Genomic DNA, 22,568 nt, shown 5'->3' on the forward strand with positions numbered 1-22,568 from the left:
TCTAGGATTTACAGCCAATCACTAGTGGTCAGCGAAGGAAAATGCTTCTGTCAGTTAAAAGAAATCCTGAAGATTAATTTTTTTGATTTAAGAGATGTGTCAGGCCAGGTGTTAAAAAAACTATAATGTACCCTGAGACCCGGGCCAAGCATGGTCTTGCCTTTAGCAGCCCAATTTCCCATAAAACAAGAAGTGCTCAGTGGTTATTGGTTGCACCCAGGTCTTGGGCAACTAGTAGTAGGGATTTATTACAGAATTGACACACTTCCGAGATATACAAAATACACAAATAATTACTATGGACAAGAAACTCAAACAGGTCTGATATGATATTTTGTATTCAGGAGTTTTGAAGGTTATATGGACTTGTTGGAAACCAGATTAATGACTTATTTTATCTATACTCTGAGGCACTTGTATCATGGTATATGAGGTTATGCACACAAAGAAAAAACAACATATCTATATTGCCTTCAATTCATCTACAAAGTGTTATGTGTTCGTTTGTGTGATATTTGGAAATATCTCTCCAGCTGCTTCCCTAAGAATGAGCTTAACCCTATATATATATATTGTTCAACTAATTAATTATTTTTGTTCATTAACATATACATTAATTTATTTTCATCTCATCATAAGCTAAATACTAGATTTGTCATTTGTCATCGACAATCTATTTAATACTTCTATTAGAATTATATTCATATTATATATGTAGGTCTACTTTTGTGTTCATTTTCATGTGTGCCTAGCAATTTTTTATTATGAGTGATTAAAAGTTATGTTTTATAAATTATTTATTTTAGAATAAGAGCCACCAAAAAGCATTTCTTCTTGTGATCCATCTTTTGGATCTCATTCCTAGAGTACTGTACAGTATCTTGAAATAGCAGATTTTTGATTTTTGAAAAAACATGGAAAGGTGCACCTTAGAGTGAAACCAAGGTCCTTACTTATTTATTTATTATTATTTATTAACATTTTCTTATATAGCGCAGCAAATTCCGTTGCGCTTTACAATTTGAATCAAGATTAACATTATACTGGGTTGTAAAAGACATACATACATGACATACATAAGGGTAAGAGGGCCCTGCTCACAAGCTTACAATCTATAGGGAAATAGGTGTTGATACACAAGGAGAGGTGCTATTGCAAATTGGTCCAGCCCAATTGCAGATATTCTTGGTGGGCTGTATAATCCAATCACACTGGAAAGTTGGCCTAGGGTTTGGAGGATGTTCAATTGAAGAAAGAGAAGATGTGATAGGTGTTTACTATAAGAAGAGAGTTAGATAGGGAGCTATAAAAGGTTAGGTGGGCGGTCCTGGAATCTGATAAGCTTGTCTAAAGAGGTGAGTTTTCAGAGAACGCTTGAATGTTTGGAAACTAGTGGAAAGTCTTATTGTGCATGGGAAGGCATTCCACAGGGTGGGTGCAGCCCAAAAAAAGTCCTGTAACCGTGCATGGGAACAAGTAATGCGTGGGGATGAGAGACGCAGATCTTGTGCAGAACGGAAATGTCGGGTTGGAAGATATTTTGAGATAAGTGAAGAGATGTATGTTGGTGTGGTTTGGTTAATAGCTTTATGTGTGAGTGTAAGTATTTTAAATTGAATACGGTAGAAGACCGGCAGCCAATGGAGGGACTGACAGAGTGGATCAGCAGACACTGAACGTTTGGTGAGAAAGATCAACCTCGCAGCTGCATTAAAAATGGATTTTAGTGGGGAGAGCCTGTTTTTGGGAAGACCAATAAGGAGACTATTGCAATAGTCAATGTGGGAAATTATGAGTGCGTGTATAAGAGTTTTTGCAGTGTCTTGCGTAAGATATGATCGAATTTTGGCTATGTTTCTTAGATGTATGTAACAGGATTTAGAGACAGATTGAATGTGGGGAACAAAAGACAGTTCAGAGTCAAGGATGACACCTAGGCAGCGAGCTTGTAGGGTGGGGTAGATTGTCGAGTTGTCAACAGTAATAGAGATATCAGGTTGGTAACTACTATTGGCTGGTGGAAATATAATTAATTCTGTTTTGGATATATTAAGTTTGAGGTGGCGAGATGACATCCAAGATGAAATGGCAGAGAGACATTCAGTGACACGGACCAGCACAGATGGTGACAAATCTGGGGAGGATAGGTAAATTTGAGTATCGTCCGCGTACAGATGATACTGAAAACCAAAAGAGCTGATTAGTTTGCCAAGAGAGGTGGTATATATTGAGAAAAGCAGAGGACCTAATACTGAACCTTGTGGTACTCCAACTGATAGAGGAAGCGAAGTGGAGGTAGAATCAGAAAAGCGAACAGTGAAAGAGCGATTAGATAGGTAAGATGAGAACCAAGAAAGGGCTGTGTCTTGAAGACCTATGGATTGTAGTGTTTGTATGAGAAGAGAGTGGTCAACAGTGTCAAAGGCAGCTGAGAGATCTAGAAAAATTAGAAGTGAATAATGGCCTTTAGCCTTGGCAGTGACCAGATCATTTACTACCTTAGCCAGTGCTGTCTCAGTGGAGTGTTGGGAACAAAAGCCTGACTGAAGTGGATCCAATAAGTTGTGGGTGTTAAGAAAGTGTGTGAGGCGAGTGTAGGCAAGTCTCTCCAGTAGCTTGGAGGGGCAAGGTAGCTGGGAGATAGGATGGTAATTTGAGAGAGAGTTAGGGCAGAATTTAGTTTTTTCAAAATGGGAGTGATCACTGCATGCTTGAACAGTGATGGAAAGATACCAGTAGGGAAAGAGAGATTACAGATTTTAGTTAAGTGTGGAATGAGCACAGGAGACAGAGCTTTACTGATTTGTGAGGGTATAGGATCAAGAGGAGAGGTAGTAGAGTAGGAGGATGAGAAGAGTGTAGCTACTTCATCTTCATTAGTGGGGTCAAATGATGAGAACGTGCCATTGGGTTCAGGTAGGGAATTGAACAAGACCCTGGCTGAGGAAGTGCATACCATTTCATTTCGGATATTATCAATCTTGTTTTTGAAATAGGAAGCAAGATCTTGTGCACTGATAGTAGCAGGTGGGTTGGGTGATGGAGGGTTAAGAAGTGATTTAAATGTATTAAAAAGTCGCTTGGGGTTAGAGGCTTGGGCAGAGATAACAGATTGGAAATATATCTGTTTGGCATTATCCAGTGCATTACGATAAGAGTGGTAGATTGTCTTATACGTGAGGAAGTCACTTGGAGTATGAGACTTTCGCCACTGACGTTCTACTTTACGTGAGAGTTTTTGTAGGTGTCTTGTGAATTTGGAATGCCACGGCTGATGTCTAAGTCTATGCGGAATGTGATGGGTAGCTGGAGCTACTTCATCAAGGGCTAGTTCTAGGGTCTGGTTCAGGTGTGATACAGCAGTCTCAGGAGAAGTGAAAGTAGAAATAGGTAAGAGTGATTGTTGCAGAGAGGTGGATATTTGTTCAAAATTAATAGCATTAATATCTCTGCGGGTTTGAGGAGGTTTGGTTGATTTACTTTTGATATAATTTCTGCTTTTGGCCTACAAATGGGTCCTGGAGAAATATATGACATGCAGACTTGCCTGCAGTCGATTTTTGGTACATTCTATGAATACACAAACTATTAAAATTCATTCATGAGAAATGTATCCTCAATTGTAGCCACTCTCACCAAGGAAAAGGGTAATGTTGGCTGCTAAAATTGGTGAAGCTTTTCATTGTCTGAAAAAGACAATTTAATCTGTACTTTTTCTCTGTCATACTGACACTACATAGATTTTCTTCTTCAAATACTGTATCACACTGTGTCTATTAGTGTGTACTCAATATTTTGTTGATGTAATAAAGCAGGAAAGAAAAATCATCCCTGAAAGGAAAACAATTATATATTGGAGAAAGAATCTTTCTGGTTGTAAAAGTTTCCGTGGATGAGTACAGACATCAACAGGAAGAAATTATTTTTTCGAATATAATTTTGACTAATCATAAAAATTGTCAATACCTCCAGTAAGACCAAACATTAAGTCCTCCATTAGCCTGGAAGCACTCTTCTTTTTTTATTTGATTTTTATCCTCATGTATTACCCAGCATCCAATGATACCATCGTTACTGACCTCAGCTCATTATTGGAGCCTTTAACTATACATGATTAATTCACCTGAAATGCTGGTAGACACGCAAAAATTATTTTAGACAAAGCAAATCCTTGATCATTGTAAAAAATTTTCTATATGGTGGAATAGAAAGGGAATGAAATGAGAAGACAGATCAGCCTTGAAAGGAGATAATAGATTATTGCCTTAATTACGTTTTATGTTAAACAAAAATTCCATCTGTTAGCCACTTACATAAAATTGTCACATATGAGTTCATTCAAAATGTAGGCTACTGTTACATACTATACCTTCTTTGTTTTTGCTGCACATCAGAGTATCTCCATAGATCTGCACCCTGTGTATGTCTGTCTGTCCATACCCTTTATTAGGCATATAATATACACCTACATATGACTTCCATGGAATTTTGAAGTATTTATTGAGTACATGTACAGTACTGTTAGAATAGAAACACTAAGATACAATATCGGATGTTTTCCCCTATAGTATATAAGTTATGCAGTCAGAATGTTGAAACTAGAATGTGGGCATGGTGTGAATGTCAACATTTAGAAAGTCAACTTTGTGAATGTTGACAACCAGAATGTCTACACCAGATTTTAGGGTTAGTGCTTGATTAGGGCTTGGGTTATGTTTAGTCTGCGGCTAGGGTTAGTATAAGGGTTAGTTAGGGTTAAGCCTACATTCACAGTGAATGTAAAATTGCACTGTTGCATGCCGACTGTCAACATTCACAATGTTGACATTCTGGCAATGTCAACATTATATCAGTGTTGACATTTTGAATGTCCACTTCCCAATGTTAACATTGTGAGTGTCATCTTAATATACCAAACCTGTATATATTGATGTGCAAATTAAACATGGTTTAATCAAAATGAAAAAGGTTTCCTTCTATTTATGAAATATATAACTTTGCACATCTTACAGTTTAGCAGAATTTACTTTTTGTAATTATTGAATTAGATTCTGTTTGGTCTTATATCGGCAGGCAAAATCAATATTCCAAAGATCCAGCATCGTTTTTTCTTTTATACCCATATAAGTTTGAGCTCAAACTTACTAAAATCCGTTCTTGTTTTTGTCTTTTTTTAAATTCCAATGTGTTTTCTGACAGCTGTCTTGCTTCACAGCCAGGACAGGGAATTGATTTAAGTCCCTGTTGTGTTTAAAGGTCACTCTTTCCTGTAGACACCCAAATACCAGGAATAAACTCATGAAATGCATTGACTACCTTACTTGGGAAAATAGAATAAGGGGCAGGAAATTTGTTCAACATTATATCTGCGTATTGCTGTGAAATTTAAGATAAGAGAAAATCATAAAAGCAGGAAATAATTAGTTTCATATTCATTTTAAATATTAATATTTGTGACTTATTTGTGTTTAAACACACATTTAATGGTTTCTGAATACAATCTGAACAACTTACATTAAATGGTAGCCAAACACAGTCCTACATACATATCTTTAGCAAAATGTGTAAAAAGTAATTACCTGTATTGTGGCACAGTTCCCTCTTCCATTACAACACTGCTTTAGTCTATTAAGTCTCAACATCAATTGTTTATAATGGGAATTATGTGATTTGAGAGATTTCTACAGGGGCTCCAACAGAGTAAGAGTGGCCCATGAAGAAAACCCCATAATATTAGAGATGAGCGCAGAACCCTGTTGTTTTGGGTTTGTTTCTAAATAATCTTGTTTTGGTTTTGGCAAAACCACCCTCAAGTGTTCTTGTTTAGTTTCGGTTTTGATTGTGGATTTCTTTAAAAAAACAATAAATACAACTTAAATCATGTAACTTGGATCCATTTTTGTCCCTATAGTTTTAGTAACATCAATAACATTCATTTCAAGTCATTTTCAGGCAAATTTGATACATTTTGGCAACTGAAATCACGAGGGAGGAACTTTCATGTAATCAAAAAACACGCAAGATCCGACATACGGGAAGACCCGAGCCGAGACTTCGTGATACTCACAACTCCCAAAGTGACCCAAGCTGGTACTCTGTTTGACTTAAAACCCCAAAGTTCGGGTGTGTTCAGTTTTCTGCAGAACCGAGCTGCTCATCTCTACATAATATAGGTACTTTTTTTACAAATATTATAGAAAAGGTGGAAATAGCCTTTAATATTATTTATATGCACTATTATACATACTGTATAAGTTTTTTTCTGCCACAAATTCGGTTGCAAGTGAAAGTAACAATTGAGTTTTACTTTTTCCAAAGTCTTTCAAATATAAAATCATTGATCATGAATTAAAGCCATAGAGATACATTTATATCTAGCTAAATCTCACTTTATACATTTTCTGTAAACACTGCTAATGTAATGATAATTGCAAAAGCAACCACAAATATTTGTAGTGTGGGGAATCAGCAGCAAGCAAATAGCAGTCCGATATAAATATATGAATCCAAATACCAATATTGTGCTAGTGACTGGCAATTGTCAGATGGTATAATTTCAAATAAGGCTGCTAATCCCCCAAAAAGTTCCTTTTCAAGAAAGGGTCCATGGAATTAACAATGATAATGTTGTGTTTTTGGGGAGCACCTAAACTGGATTATACAATTCTATATGGGATCCAATTCCCCCTTCATATAGTATGATGTTTATCCCTATTACATAGAGTGTTGTGAAGTGATAAGGGTGAAGCTTTTATTCCTCCTATCAGGCCTACTATGAGTCCTTTTCAACCTGAGTTCACCCAAACACAACTAATAACCTTCTTTCCTTTTAGTATACAGTTTTATTAAAATCACATTTAAAACTTATTCTTACATATACATAGACATCTTGACCATTGTGGGACAGTTGTTAGTACACTTGCTGTCACCCTTTATAGGGACAAGTTCTTTGACATCATTGAATTATAATTTTTTGAGAATTTAGCTTTTTAATGATGGTATTGCACCTTATATGATATCAGTACAGGATGATTATAGTCCATTTGCCAAATGAGAAAATTGTTTTTTAAAGCATTTGTTCTTGTTATTGCAATTAAACATTTTGTTATATTATATTTGTATTTGGTGTATCTCTTTGGTCTGGGAAAGGCTATTGATGCTGCCATTTATCTATCTATTTACCCTTGAGGCTTTTGGGTGGTGGCGGACCCCTAGGAGAGCTGCCAGCCTGCACAGATGTGGTGATTTGGTTTACTTAAGGTATATTATAGTCATTTTCTGTATTCCTGATGAAGGTTGAAAAAATAGCGAAACGTTGAAATAACAGATTAGGCTGTTGTCCTCATTTATACAAAACCGTGAGTGCCACCAATTACTGTGCCTCTATTTTACCTTTTTGTGGAAGGCACCCGGTAAGGCACCAGGTAAGCTGTTATCTGAAAAGTTGGAGTGCCAATCACCAAACATATATATATATATATATATATATATGTGTGTGTGTGTGTATGTATATATACATATATATATATATATATATATATATATATATATATATATATATATATATATATACAGTATAGTTTTTCAGAAAGCACACTCCACTACTGTATTTTAATGGAACAATTCTTCATCACCTCCTAGTGTCAAAATGTATATGACATCTGACATCAACAAACTTATCATGGTCATAGCCAAGCAATGGAAGCTTTAATCATCAAATTAGTGCGCATATCTGAATCCTGTATACGCAGACTGTCCATCGACCTCGGTCCTTTGTGGGCCATTCAAGACATACAACTTGCCATCAATATTTTTAATGCATTAGTCAGAAGTCTCCTCCGTATATATATATAGTCAAAACCTGCTTAAACTTTTAATTATGATGAATGTATTACGTACTCATTATTTATGTTTTTATACTGAGACACCCCATTCATAACTTAAAGACACCCCTGAGGAAGTCATTTATGACGAAATGAGTTGGGTGACAAGATATCAAACTCCAGGCTGTCGAAGAACTTGTCCCTATAAAGGGAGACAGCAAGTGTACTACCATCTGTCCCACAATTGTTCTCCCCAAAAATCCAACATTATCATTGATATTAATATATATTTTATTTATGAACATTTACTTATAATCTCAGAATATTGCATTGCGTTCTACAATTGGGAACAAAACAATGATAAAACAAGATTGTGTAATTACAGACATTCAAATAGGTAAGAGGTCCTTCTCATAAGCTTACAATCTTTAGAGAAATAGGAATTTGATACATGGGGATATGTCCAACCATAGTGCAGAGGTTCTTGGTGGGCTATGTCACACAGCAATATTGGCCTGGGTTCAGTGAGATGTGTGAGTGTACAAAGACAACATACTGTACAGTATGTAAAGTTATGTGTGGACTGTGTAGAGGGGAGGCTATTTGGTAGAAGAGCTATTGGAGGTTACATGGGTGGTTCTTGAATTTGATAAACTTGACTGAAGATGTGAATTTTTATAGAATGCTTCAAAGTTTGGATGCTAGAAGAAAGTCTGAACTTGGTCTCAATATGGATCACACAGTCCTACTGTATCAGTCTATATTTAGCAAAGATCTTCCAGTATTCTGGTCTCTTTGGATAGGTCCAGAATGAATGATTATGCCAAACATCCTTTTATTGTGGATAGATTCAGAAAGTCGAAAAGGTCCAAAAGAGTGACCCAATAAAGGCTGGACCATCCGGATTTTGAACTTCATCGGTGACACATTTTGTCTGTTTTATTGAATAAAAACTTTTATTAACATATATTATCTACATATAATGTTATGAACTTTTCACATGTCACTTGGTGATAAGCAGTTTAGAATTTTTATTTTTAAAATTTTTATTTGCATTATATTTTCATGTGGCTAAACAAATAAAATGTTATATAAGAAATATTATTTTTGCTAAATGTCTACACAGTAGACGTACTGTAAAAAGGTTGTCAAATGTGAGAAGGGGAAACCCCTTTAGGTCCCACATTAATATATAGTATATATTCAATGTTTACTTTTAGTGTTTGGGGAGGAGGTTAAATAGGGAATTGTGTGTTGTGGGCAGAGTGACCATGCTAAACAAGTTTGCTGGTCTCTAGGTAGGCGATTGCTATATTGTTAGCAACAGGGCCACAGGGAATTGTTTACATTTTTAAACCTGCTGGTTGTGAATTTTTTAAAACTGCATATTTTGCTGTTTTTACTATCCTGACAACCTTAAATAAAGTTCAGCAAAGTGGATCTGCAAACCGGTGTAAGTATTGTCTGACTACTATGCCTTTTACAAGTGATGTATAGTAGGTTCCACTTCCCCACACAGCAAGAGACAAATGTGAATCATCTGAGAGCTTTGGTGAGTGTAGCCACCATGCAACAGGAACACTAAGCCCAAATGGTGCGGATCTCTTTGGCTCAGGAATAGCGCACAGGGTTCTTGTGTAAGGACCTCACTCAAGTGAATCAGGATTGAGTTGTCCCAGCACTGCAAAAAATGTCTTTCACTGATGATGTTTAGTGGCACCATACCTGACAGTGACTTATGTTGGTGTAACTGAGGAACAAGTTTGGACTATAAGCAGGTGAGGGCTGGGATAATGGCATGCATTGGGATGACAAGGCCAGGAATGGCCAGAGTTTCTATAACTGACATTTTTTCAAAGAATAAGCAATTCATTCAAAGTTGTCTGGGCTCTCCAAAGTGTTGAAAACCTGCTTGCAGTTGGAAATCAGTTGACCTGCCCAGATGATAGTGATCTTAACAATTGGTTATTGTATCCATCGACGGGACCAGAGTTTACAGAGATGGGTGCTACAAGCTGACCCTCAAACATAATAAGAACCTGCTCTGGAGATAGGCATGTGTTATAGTGTGGCAAAGTGCTCTAAGACTCCAGTACTGACAAAGCTGTTACCCAAGCAAACGTTTATGGCACCATCAGTCAGTCCAGGGAAAAAAATATCCTGATCAAAATACTTTGATTATGGGGACCTGCTCTTTATTTAGGATGAGTGTCTATGTTGGTAGGAACCAATGGACTGTTTTATGGCTCAGCTAGGACCTGCATATCCTAGTTGCTGCACCAAGACTCCAAGGGTAGACCATTGCTATTCAACATGATGGTTCTGATAAAGCAACACACAGACTTAGCATATATACAGCAAGAGCAGCTGGGGCAGTCCCAGGCTGGTGACGATGTCAGTGAGACTTCTTCATCACTTGATGGAGATGAGAACTTGTCCCCAATTTCAAAGCTGTTGTCCCTACAAGTCTTTGCTAGGGATCAACTTAATGATGTTACATTAGAGAATGCATTTAAATCTGTTGTAAAGGTTAATGGAGTAGTCAAGTCTGCCAGGCTGGCAAAATGTGTACCTTTATTTTATGTTGAAACTATTATATAGAGTTGGTCAACAGAAAAAGGTTGAACAATTTTTAGGACCGCAGGTACTTTATTTTAAAAGGCTGCACACACAGACCTCTGGGGAGGACATTTTGTAGAAGACAAATCATGAGAAAAAGTGTTCCTTATGTTTTACTGCCCGGGCATTCGTGGGGTGGTAAAATGTTATTCTTTTGCCCAGTATGTCAGAAAACTTCTAAAAACTGGATTACTGGGCTCCTCTGATTCTTTTTCCAGTAGTTTAAGTCCTTTTTGAGTAAATAGATAGGATCCTGGTAGGGCCGCTAGACAAATAAACTCAGGGCCTCTAGTACAATAGTAATTTTTTGTTATGCTACATGCTATCTATAAGCCATTCCATTGTGCTATATTAAATCAAGTACCATAGCCAAGGAAGTACTTCTTGTTTAGATATACACTTAGGAATCCCAACACAAATATTGATGGACCAGGGCATTCCTTTCATGTAAAGTTTGATAAATTATCTTAGCCAATTACTGGGGGTCAAAACTCTTTGGAATTTCATCTATCATCTGTAAACAGATGTGCTGGTAACTTAACCTTGAAGCAAATAATTAGAAGGATGTTGACACAAGAACATAAAGATTAAAATGTTCTTCTCTCCTTCCTAATATTGAGATAAGGGATGTCCCTTGAGCCTCAACAGGATAAAGTCCATTTGAGTTGTTGTTTGGAAGACAGCCCAGGGGCATCTTGTATTGTACTAAAAATGGTTTGGAGTTGCAGACTCCTAAAGAGCTAAATGCAGTTCAATTCATGTACAGTTATATGACAGGATGAGGCAGACAGAGCCATTATAAAAACAACATATTGAACATTCCCAAGAGCATCAGAAAAAGCCTTATGACACTCAGGCACTTGATCGTTCTTTTAACCTGGTGGTAGTTCTTGTGCCCATTCAGGAAAGTAAGCTCTTTGTTCACTGGTAGGGACCATATGAGTTACTTGAAGTGATTGGAGCAGTGAACTACTGAGTCCTCCAGTTAGAGAGAAGGATCACATTTATCACATAAATGTACTGAAACATTGACACATGGAAATTTTGGTGTCTTCACTGTTAGTCACTAAAACAGAGCATTGTGGAGTGCCCACTGAATCTTCAATAAAAGTGTCCGAAAAGCAGCAAGCAAAAGAAATGGTGGCATGGCACTAAAATGTCTATTCTCCTAATCCAGCGCATACCAACCTTTTTGAACTTGACATAGTTACACCACCTGGGCTGGGTAATAAGCAATGTCCATACCACATCCTTAAGGCTATATGTGCTGCAGTGAAATGGTAAATTGAGAATATGATTCTACTAGACATAATAAATAAGTTCACCAGTGACTGGAATAGTCCCATTATGTTGGTCCCAAAACTCAATAGGATTATATACACTTTTGCACTGTCTTTAATAAATAAAGTCTCTCAAATAAAGTCTCTCAATTTTAAATAAAGTCTCTCAATTTAACAGTTACTGTAAATAATGGGGCATATTCAATTGGACGAGTATTTGTAAATTTATTTAGCGTTGCACATTTTTTTTCTGTGTAAGTATAAAAACTTGCGCAATCCAAATGTTGTTTTGATGCGCCAGATTTTATCACAGTTTTTAGCACGCATCAAAAACATGCACGTGCATGCTTTAACGTGCACTTCCCTAATAGAAAGTATAAAGGCCTTGCTATCCAATTGGACTCGCGTCGGAATTCGCACGTGATTTTTTATGTAAAGTACGCCAATTTTTTCACTCATGTCAGGGAGGTGCATGGTTTTACCTGGCCAATGTCCAAAAACCACCAACCCCCACAAAATCAAGTGTTATATTCCAATACCTCCCTCCATTTCTGTCTAAAAACTCAATGGGACATTCCAAACTGCTTTATTCCTGTTTGTACCTGTAAATTTGCAGTAGCAGTCTGGTTCTCACAGCAGATTTCAGTCTTTGAACCTGTGATGGGTGCATTTGGAGGAGTTTTATGGTTGTGCCTGATTGATGAGGTTATGGAGGAAGGTGAAAATGAAGGCAATGCTCCAGTGGCTCCAAATGTTACTGCTGGGATCCCTTCAGTAGCTTATGTCATAGCAATCCCACATCCACATATATATCGCACTCAGCGTTGCTGTCAGACATTCAGAGTTGGAGGTAATTAGATTGTATAGTTGTCTGCAGCAATTTTGGAATTGTATGATGTATTAATGCCTGACCTTGAACCTAGGGCACACACCAATAATGCCATCCCTGGTTTATCGAAATTATTGGCAGCCTTACATTTTTTCGCATCAGGAACCTTTGAACCCACACTTTCAGTGTTAGTTGGTTTTTCACAGGTTTCTTTTCCACGGATTTTAGGTCAGGTTTTAAAGGCTTTCCAGAAACAAACTCCCAATTTTGTCAAGTGGCCTGCTGAAAGTGAATGGAGGGAGATTAAGCATGATTTTTATCAAATTGCTGGCTTTCCAAATGTCTTGGGTGCAATCAATTGCACTCGTGTTGCCCTGACACCATCACGGAGTAGTGAACAGTGTTTTCGTAATCGTAAAAATTTTCACTCCATCAATGTCCAGATGGTCTGATCTTAAAATCAGCAACGTTTTGGTCGGCTATCCAGGATCATCGCACGACCTCTTCATTCTCCAACAGTCATTTTTATCCTTATTTATGGGGGACAGTTGGGAACCAGGATGGCTTGTTGGTGAGTACAATTCCATTTTTATGTGTAATGTCAAGTAGCTACCCTAACAATGTTTGTACTACACCCACCACAGGGATGTATTGTGGAAGCTGGTGATCAAAATGTACACCTACAGCTTACCGACTGTCTAAACCTGTCTGTGACCTAATGTAAGGTGTATAAATTTAAATGTCTCTCATTAGCCGTATTATGGAATATTGACTTCCGGCGTACCAAGCCAAGGTAAGCTGGACACAGTGTTTGGCCAGATGCATTGGTTTTGGGTTAGGTTAGGGTTGCCCGGGGGAGGGGGCTTAGGGTTAGGCCCCACCCTGGGAGGGCTAGGGTGAGGCTAGGGGAAGGTGGTTTTAGGCTTATGCTCCCCAAGGGGGTGGTTATAGTTAGGCCCTTTCCCCCCTGGGTAGATTATGGTGTGGGGAGGGGTAGTGATGTCTAGGTTTTTTTAGGGGGGAAATCCACGCATACACATATTTTAGTGTTTTGAACTCCCTATAAAAGGTTACCCCAGGATGTTTCAAGGAGGGTCTGCAGCTGTCCTGCAGGCATCTGCCTCCCCCTTTTGTTTGTTTTGGGGAGGCCAAGCTGGCACATGTTCCAATACCCATATTGTGAAGCATTCCCGACATTGGCCCTGCCACCAAAAGTCATATCAAGATAGCGTTAGGCACTGTTGCCTCTGTCTACATTTCCCTTTATCAGCTGTGTGAGTGATTTCCAGGATCCCTCCACCGCCAATGTGGTTTGCTTGGAATCAATATGTAATACCATGGCCCACATGGCCGGCAGATCAAATACCGACAGCAGGGGTGAATATACCGACTGGCTAAAAAGGTTAGTAACCATAATCTACACCCCCCTAACCCTCCCTTAGGGGTGCCTAAACCTAACCTCTGCCCCCAGAACCTAAACCAAACCCCCCTCTAAGTGCCTAAACCTAACCGCCCCCCCTTCCCCGCTGCCTAAACCTATCCCTCCAGGGGGGTGCCTAACCCTAACATCCCTCCAAGTGTGCCTAACCCTTACCCCCTCCTTCCCCTAGCTTAAACCTAACCCTCCCGGGGGTATGCCTAACCCTAAGTCCCCCTCTGAGCCGTAAAACCTAAGCCGCCGAGCCCAGCTTACCTTTGTTTGGTATGCCAGCCATTGGGTGCCTGACGTAGGTCTAATGAGAGGCGTTGTGATTTTGATGCGTCATTAGTACCTTACCGGGAATAGACAGTCAGGAAGCTTGTGTTCCGGATTTTGTCTGTCAGCTTTTCAACTGCTCCCATTTGCTGAGGTGCATGATGCTGTACTGTGCATGCACAAGTGCACTCTGGCCACATCGCAGGGAGGGTCTCCTTTTGGAGGCCGTCTCCCTGCATGTGCTGGATAATACATCAATCCGCTATGTTTTCATTTTGTTTTCCAATCATGGTCAGTACTTACATGCCCTGATTGGGTTCCAAAAATGAGCTTTCAAAAATGTGTCCCCTTAGCCACTTATGGGTGGAGATTAGGGTTAGCCACTAGGGTGTGAGTTTATGTTTATGCACCCTACAGGAGGATTAGTGTTATAGGTGTATAGGGTTTGCTTTAGCTCATTATACTTACCTGGTCTGCTCTTGTCATGCAGTTCTTTTGGCAAGGTGATTTTAGAGACCGAACCTAAGGCCATACACATACCGTTTCACCACCAATCAAAAACTTTAGATTTTTTTAACATTTAAAGTGTGATTGTGTTGATGCAAACAATTATATTTAATGTTGTTTGAACAGGTGATGCTGGTTATGTTTGCTGACCATGGTTGCTTACACCACTCCTCCTGAGAAAAGGTTTCAGTGTGCCCATAAAAATACAAGGGGAGTTATTGAACAGACATTTGGCCGCTTTCGGTGCTTGGACCGTTCTGGTGGTGTGTTATTTTATTCACCTTCCAAAGTGTGTGAGATTGTACTGTAAATGCATGCTGCATTTTACATAACATTTGTATATTGAAAAATTTGACACTTGACATTGACCCTGATATTAATTTGGATGAAGTCTTGCTTTGCCAGTACATGATTACCTTGCATCTAGGGACAACGTAAGACGTGAATTAATTCAGAATTTCTTTTCATGTGAGTATACATCTTTTCTGTGTTTAACGTGTGTTTTTAGGCGAAGCTAAATTTAGATTTGTCCCTAAAAAAAAAAAAAAAACCTGTCAATTCCCTTTTTGCAGTGTTAATTTGGTGCATCTTGAAAACACCCACAGCTGTTTTTTTTGGGGGGGGTTTAAAAAATCTTATTTTTGAACCAACTCTGGTTTTGAGTTTATATGATTCAAATTAATTAAAAACCACTGTTTGCTTTGGTTTTGGAATGTCCACATTCATGTTTGATTTTAGCTCATGATCAATTTCTGCAATGTTTAGCAATGAAATTGGCAAACCATTTTTATACTTCCCAATCCAATGCCTGAAAAAATAACAGTTCTGGTCAGACTAGGGCCATTAGGACAGAAGTTGTCATTCTCAATGCAGATTTTTAAATTTCCGCTTGTGGCTCCCATTGCTCAAAATATAGGTCTTTACCCCAAAAATAGACCCAAACCAGTTTAAGGGCAAACCGAAAATACTAATTTCACACACATGTATTATTGAATGGCCACAGCATCAATCTCCCACCCCTGCTTTTATACCTCCCTTAGAGCAGATATGCGTCTACTCCATAGGTTGCTAGGGTGGAAGCAATGCTACCAAAGTTAACAATATGTGTAATGTCATATGAAGGATGCATAAGCTGCTGTAGGCTATGCTCTACACCATGTACTATTAGCCGCAGTAGGAGTCCATTGTAACCCTACCCCTCTATGGTGGCTGTGCATATGCACTCCACCACACTGCACATGCACATCACCTCCTGTAGTGTTCATCCACTCTCCTAAGACATGGCAAGTACAGACAACTTTTGTAGGGGTGGCCCCTGCATGCCGTAGTGTTAAATTTTTTAACAAATTTGCCCATTACTGGCATGCCATGTTTTTAACACAGAAAAACAATGTTTAATGGGCCCCTGTGACTTACCTGCAGTGTACTAATGTTATGAGGCAAAAATCTAGTTATTGACATTATCTAAGCACCAAAATCACCATGTCCCTAATCACTTAGTAAGCTAATCCATTTGTCATTACTGAAGTGCCAGTGGGTTTGATGGTTATGTTTAGGGACTGATGTGTCGTAATTTTGGATTGTGCCCATGCACGTGAGGACTAGGATCATATTTGGGGATGTGGTGGTTATGCTTTTGCACCCCTAAGGGCTGGTTAGGGTGTGTTTAGGTCTAGGGCTAGCCCACTTAACTGCCCTTGTGGTCTCATCACAAATCTGACTGTTTGTATAATTATTTTTGCTGACCAAAGCACGTCCAACACTAAGTTTTTCACACAAAAAAATCACGTTTGTTTGTTTTGGCTGTGCTTTTGTAATGTTAGAATTTTGTTACAACTTTAAAAACACAATTAAAAAAAAAATTAAAAACTTACACAAATATAAAAATTTGACAGGATAACATACCTCGTCAATGACCACCCTTCATCAGTGTCTATAGTCTCCCTATTTTTGTTCACCAATTTTTACAATCCAATTTGAACAAATTTAGCCAGCACACGACAAATAAGCATAGGTAACTCAATACGCCTACATTTTGTATGCTTGCAATATCATTAATACCTACTGTATGTTTGCTTCATTTAGACTGAAAATCATTGTCTCATCAACCAAGCCCAAACTTATTCAACTTGCATGGAAGAAACTACTTTATTAAATTGTGTTCAAAACACACATCTCCAGTTGAAGGTTGAATTATTTGGATGTTTTGTTTTTTGGAAGCACAAACCAATTTGGAAATGACTAGATCAGACTCTGCCATGTAAGAATGAAACTACTATGGACTGGCATTACATGTACACTGCATTTGGTTGTTTGGGTCTGCTTCATTTGCCATTCTCATTTCATTATATGCAACGTCTGTGAGTCAAATACTCCCAATGCAAGTTTGGTTTTTGGAACATGTTTAAATATCAATAGAAGAATGAGGCACAATAAAAAAGAAGTTGACTATTCTAATTTCTGTCCCAAACTTGGCCCTTCATTTGTTTTGCAAACACTTTGTGAAACAAATTGCCTAATGTAATAACAAATGGTTAACTATCTCTGCAATTACTCACATTATTATGTGATGAGTTTTTTAATTTTCATTTGGTTTGCAAAAACACTTTTTAATGTTATTTTTATTTGGGTAACATGCTTCTTCCACACCTTTATTGTTTGGAGGCTAAATGACAAAATCACAAACAGGCATGTCAACAGACACTACCAAAAGGTTTTTTTTTTTTTTTTGGTTACAACATAGTAGAAACAACAAGGTGTTTTGTTAGAGATAATTAATTACCCTTCGTTTGCTAGGTAAATTTGGAAAACTAAAAAAATTTCTAAAAGTGATTATGTCCTTTTTAAAAAAAAAACACAATACAATAAAATCCAAAGTGATTTCCAGAGAACAGCCATGTAGACTGTGGTATGTTGGCTGATTAGCTTGGGAATTAGGCCCTCATTCAGAGCCGCTCGCTATTTGCGGTCGTTCGTTCTAAAACAAGGGGTGGCTATTCAAATGAAACGTTCACTAATTGCGGTCTGTTCATGCCTCTAAGTCTGAACGAGCGAGCAAAACTTGCGGTTGTTATTTTGAAATATACGCCCCCTTGCCGCTCGCATCATACGTCATGTCCGCTATTTATTAGATTAATCGAGTACATCGAACAGCCTATGAACTGCTCGCTATTCTTGTGGCTGGTTTTTTCAACCGCTATTTTGCGAGCAGTTCGGAGTAAAAAAAAAACAAGTGACGTGGTCAATGACGCTGCTGTATTAATTATGTACTCCCTTAAAACACCCGTTTTGACCTTTAAGCACGCCTGCGATCTAATTCCACACCCCCGTTTTCAAGCACCTTCCCCTGTTACCACCCACATATGCCTCCTTCTGTCACTCAAAATAGCAGGCATTCGCTATATAGCGAACAAACGATTTTCGGCCGCACTGACTGGTTTGCGCATGCGTATTAAAATCCGTATGCATGCGCAGATGTGCGAACATCGGTCAGAACGAACAAGTGGCCACTTACGAGCGGCTCTGAATGAGGGCCTTAGCCTCTTTCCCATCACGGTCCTTACCAATTTGAAGCAGTTTCAGCCTGTAAATTGAAAGTAAAATTTTCGGTTGTTATTATCATGAAAGAAAAGTCAAATTTTAAACACCATTGACGGATTCAACAGTGATGCCAACTGTGGTTTATTAATCTGTATATGAGCTAAGGAATGTGGATGGATGTATTGATGTGTTTTGTTGTTTTTACACATTATGCATAGGGGCTGGAGTTTTAGGTCTGTGCCATGGTCTGCCAATGTATTAGTATTGTGTCCCCGGAAGTAAACTAGTGTTTGTTTTTAGCCTACCAAAAATCCAAAAACAACCCTTTCTTGGTTTGTACACAAAACCAAAACAAGAATATGAATGTACAGTTGTCCTGATGCGTGACATTATAAAATGACTATTGGTTTTGGCAAATGTACTACATAACTATTTATGTAAAGAATGAGGTTGGAAACATTTTTCAAACAGCCAACACCTACTTGAAAAAAGGTAGACTTAACACACAAAAAAAAATACTACAAACTGGAAAACATAAATGAAAAATAAGGGCAAAAAAGGAAGGCAGAGTGAAAGCACAAAGAAGCAATGCACCTTAATGCAAACACATTCACGCAGAGACATGAACACACACACAATCACACTACAAGGAATGTGTCCAAAATACACACCAAGATAGGCCACCATAATACAGGTTCGAATAGATGGAAGATTGGGTCAATCTGTGTGCAATTTTTCAAAAATTTTAACAGTACTTTTCTCCTTTTATATTATATTACATATGCAGACTTACTTGGCTTTTGAAATATGATTCTAAACACACAAAACAACATCAATGCCTGCGCCGCTGTATATCCATGGGCTCATCTTCTTCCTCGTGTTGTAATTCATGAGTCCCCAAGGTAGCAGATTCTTGGCTGGTTCCCAGGGTACACGAGAGGTCAACTGGATCACTTGGTACCATTTGTCTGGCTTCCGGGAAAGGAGGTTCCATCCTACCAGCTGGTGTAGTAGTTTGTGGTACATTTGTTCTGCCCAGTTGTAAATTTACCAGCAATTCCAAGTTGGTGGCTATTAGTGTCAAATTGGCTGCAGACTTCTGGAAATTTTAAGCCATCTGAGCTTGGTTGTTTGCTTGATATTCGACGCTGTTAAAATACTTCAACATGCAGTCTATCATCACATCTTGCCTTCCAGAGTTATACTCCATTTTGGATACAATCTTTTCCAGACTAATGCTAATCTTGTCTAGCTTACCATAAAATTTGGCAAAACCACTTTCCACCGCCAATTTTAGATTGCCTTGCTGCTCCTCCATCAGATTACAATACTCTTTTATGATGGCTATTCTGTCGGATGATGTTGCCGCAGCAACGGATGTTTGTTGGCTCCCAGCTGTTGATGCACTGGTAGGTAAAACTGCTGGCCTCGCTAATAAACATGATTTTAATTTTGTAAATTAATAACCCAAAGTGGTGTGATTGCAACATTGCGTAAGATTGTAAAAGAAAACTTACAACCATTATCAGGCCACATTATGAAAAATACACAGACACTAAAACTTTAAAATAGTGTGTGTTTAAATTACCATGTAATACAAGATCTGGACGAAAAAATCTAAGTCCCAAAGAAGTACCACCACTGGTTATTGGTTGGTCTACAGTGAGAAGATAAAAAAAATATTTGTTTTTATTTTTTAGGGCCAAAACTGTTTGAACAACTTTTAATAAAATAACCCACACCACCAAAACAAACCTTAAAAAAAACAAAGACAAGAGATAAACAGCCAAACAAAACACAATGTTGAGAGAATACAGACAATAATGTTAGAAACCAAAACACAGACAACTGACCTAGAGGCTTAGGCATGATTGAGCTATCTAATTTGGAATGCAAAATATGTTGAAAGTATACCTTCAAGTCCATCCAAAACCACAACATCCTCAACTGCTGTATTTGGTGGTTGAGCAGCAACTTCAACGTGATCCTCCGATTCAAAGATCACCTGTGGTGGCACTTCACCTAGGTGGATATTTGTAAAGTTTAGAAATAATTTAAGCAATAAAAATACAACACAGAAAACCAGAACAAAAAGAATAGCATTTCACATTGTTAGCTTGTACTCCAAAATTAGGTCACGGCAGTAATGGCCATGAGCACATGTCAATCTAAATTTTAAATATATGGATGTCTCATCAGCAACATGCAGGGTCACTGGCTCCCAAAGGAGATCAATCCTGCAATCACTCTGTAGAGTTGTCAACCACTAGAGAAGGTGGGAAACATTTGCAGTCTCCTGGTCTGCACATGCACATCTGCCCCAGCCATTGAGTAAACATACTTTTGTCTAAGTAGGCTAATAGTGCACTGTTTCAACCATATCCAACAGGGAATAATGCCATCTTCAGATGGTGATATCTATGGTGACAAATATGGGGAATCCATTACAATCAATTCCACCTACATAGGATGCTTATAGGGAGTTTTTTGCCAACGTGAATGGAGTGTTCAATGTACATTTTTATTAAACCAGCATAGTCGCATTTAAACTAAAAATGGGAGGATACGTAAGATTGCCAGTTAACCACTCAAAAAATTTGGGTGCAGGGGATACCTCCACAAAAACACAAATTCAAATGGGCCACATTGACACATACAGACTGGACTTGTTGAAATGTGAGGAATACATGTTGCCTACTATTTTGAACCATCAGAAACACAACAAACACAACTTTGATAGAAGAAATACACACATTGCAACATTAACACACTCATGGGGCATATTTAAAACAAATTGCATGTGTGCACATTACCATTTAGGCTGGATTTATTTATGCAAACTCAGAAATCCACCTTTTTACAATAAAAACATGGTAGGGTTATTCTCACCAAAAGTGCTTACAATGGGGTAATCATGCAGCCACTCAATTTTTATTAAACCATTGTTTTTAGTTTTATATAAAAAAAAGTAAAACAAACCATTAGATAGAAATAGGGTAAAAGACAAAGAAAATTGTTAAAGTTTTGGATGTTAAAACTGTGTAAATTTAACAAATAATGTAAAATAATGTAAAGTCAATTTCATAGAGAATTTAAAAACAAAGCCCACAAATAAATATAGAGACCCAAATGCAATGCCATACAATGTTTAACACAACAAACACATACATAACAAACAACTAAAGACATTCCACAGTTTGGTTTAAACTTTATCCAGACTTTTGGAACATTGTCATGTTTATGGAAATTTCAAAAACCAAAAACAAAGAAATAATAAAAAAAGGCTAAACAATATAGTCTAAAAGGGTGTTGAACCTGAGGTTTGGCATAAAAAACAAACATGTTACCATCCAGATGTTTGCCTACTTTCACTTCACACAATGACAAACAGGCTGACCCATATTTAGCTATTTAAAACATTTTGGGTGTGTGATTGTGTGAATTTCACTAACACCACAACAAAAAAAAGGAGAAAACGTAACACCTTTCACAGGTTGAGTTTCAAATCAAACCTAACATACACCAAAACATTTTGAAAAATATATTTAGTCCCAAAAACAAAGTCCACCCTAAAATGCCTTAATGTACATTAAAGCACTTAGGGGCATATCCAATTAGCCACGGTGTTTTCACTGTGGCTAATTGTTACACTGCTACAATTCTATTTGCGGGGAATCCATGTGCCGGACTCCCCAAAACCCTGCATGTGAGGCCCCTCAGTGGGACTTTAACTTACACGTCCTGGAGGTGCAAGGTAAAATCTGTTTGGAAATTAACAAATTGCCCTTGCACAAGAGGAATAAAAGCAGTGATAACGCATTTTTGGGTGAATCATATTTTTAACACACACAAGTAAAAATTTACAAATGCATTGAAAAAACTTTAACAAATGAATAGCTTGTCCCCGCGTTGCTGGAGTTTGGCCTAGCAATTAGATGGCAAGGAAACAACCTGACTAATTTGATATGCCCCTTAGCTCCAACAGAATTCAGACCAAATTGAAAACAAAATTTCAAAACCTAAAATACCAAAAATTTTTCAAGATAAAAACAGGAAAATATGATCTAAAAAACAACAACAGAGCAACATGGAAAAACACAAAACCAAAATACCTATCTGCCCAATGGTTGGAAGACTTGTTTGAAGTTTGTAAGGAGGCAGTAACAAATCTGTGAAAAAAAATCAAATGTAGAAATTTAACATTCTAAAGGAGCATAATTCAAAATAATTACCTGTTGTCTTTCTCTTGCTGCTTGTTGTCTTTGACTTCTTGC

This window comes from Taudactylus pleione, unplaced genomic scaffold (genome assembly GCF_031769625.1).
Source record: "Taudactylus pleione unplaced genomic scaffold, aTauple2 ptg000535l, whole genome shotgun sequence".
Lineage (NCBI taxonomy): Eukaryota > Metazoa > Chordata > Amphibia > Anura > Myobatrachidae > Taudactylus > Taudactylus pleione.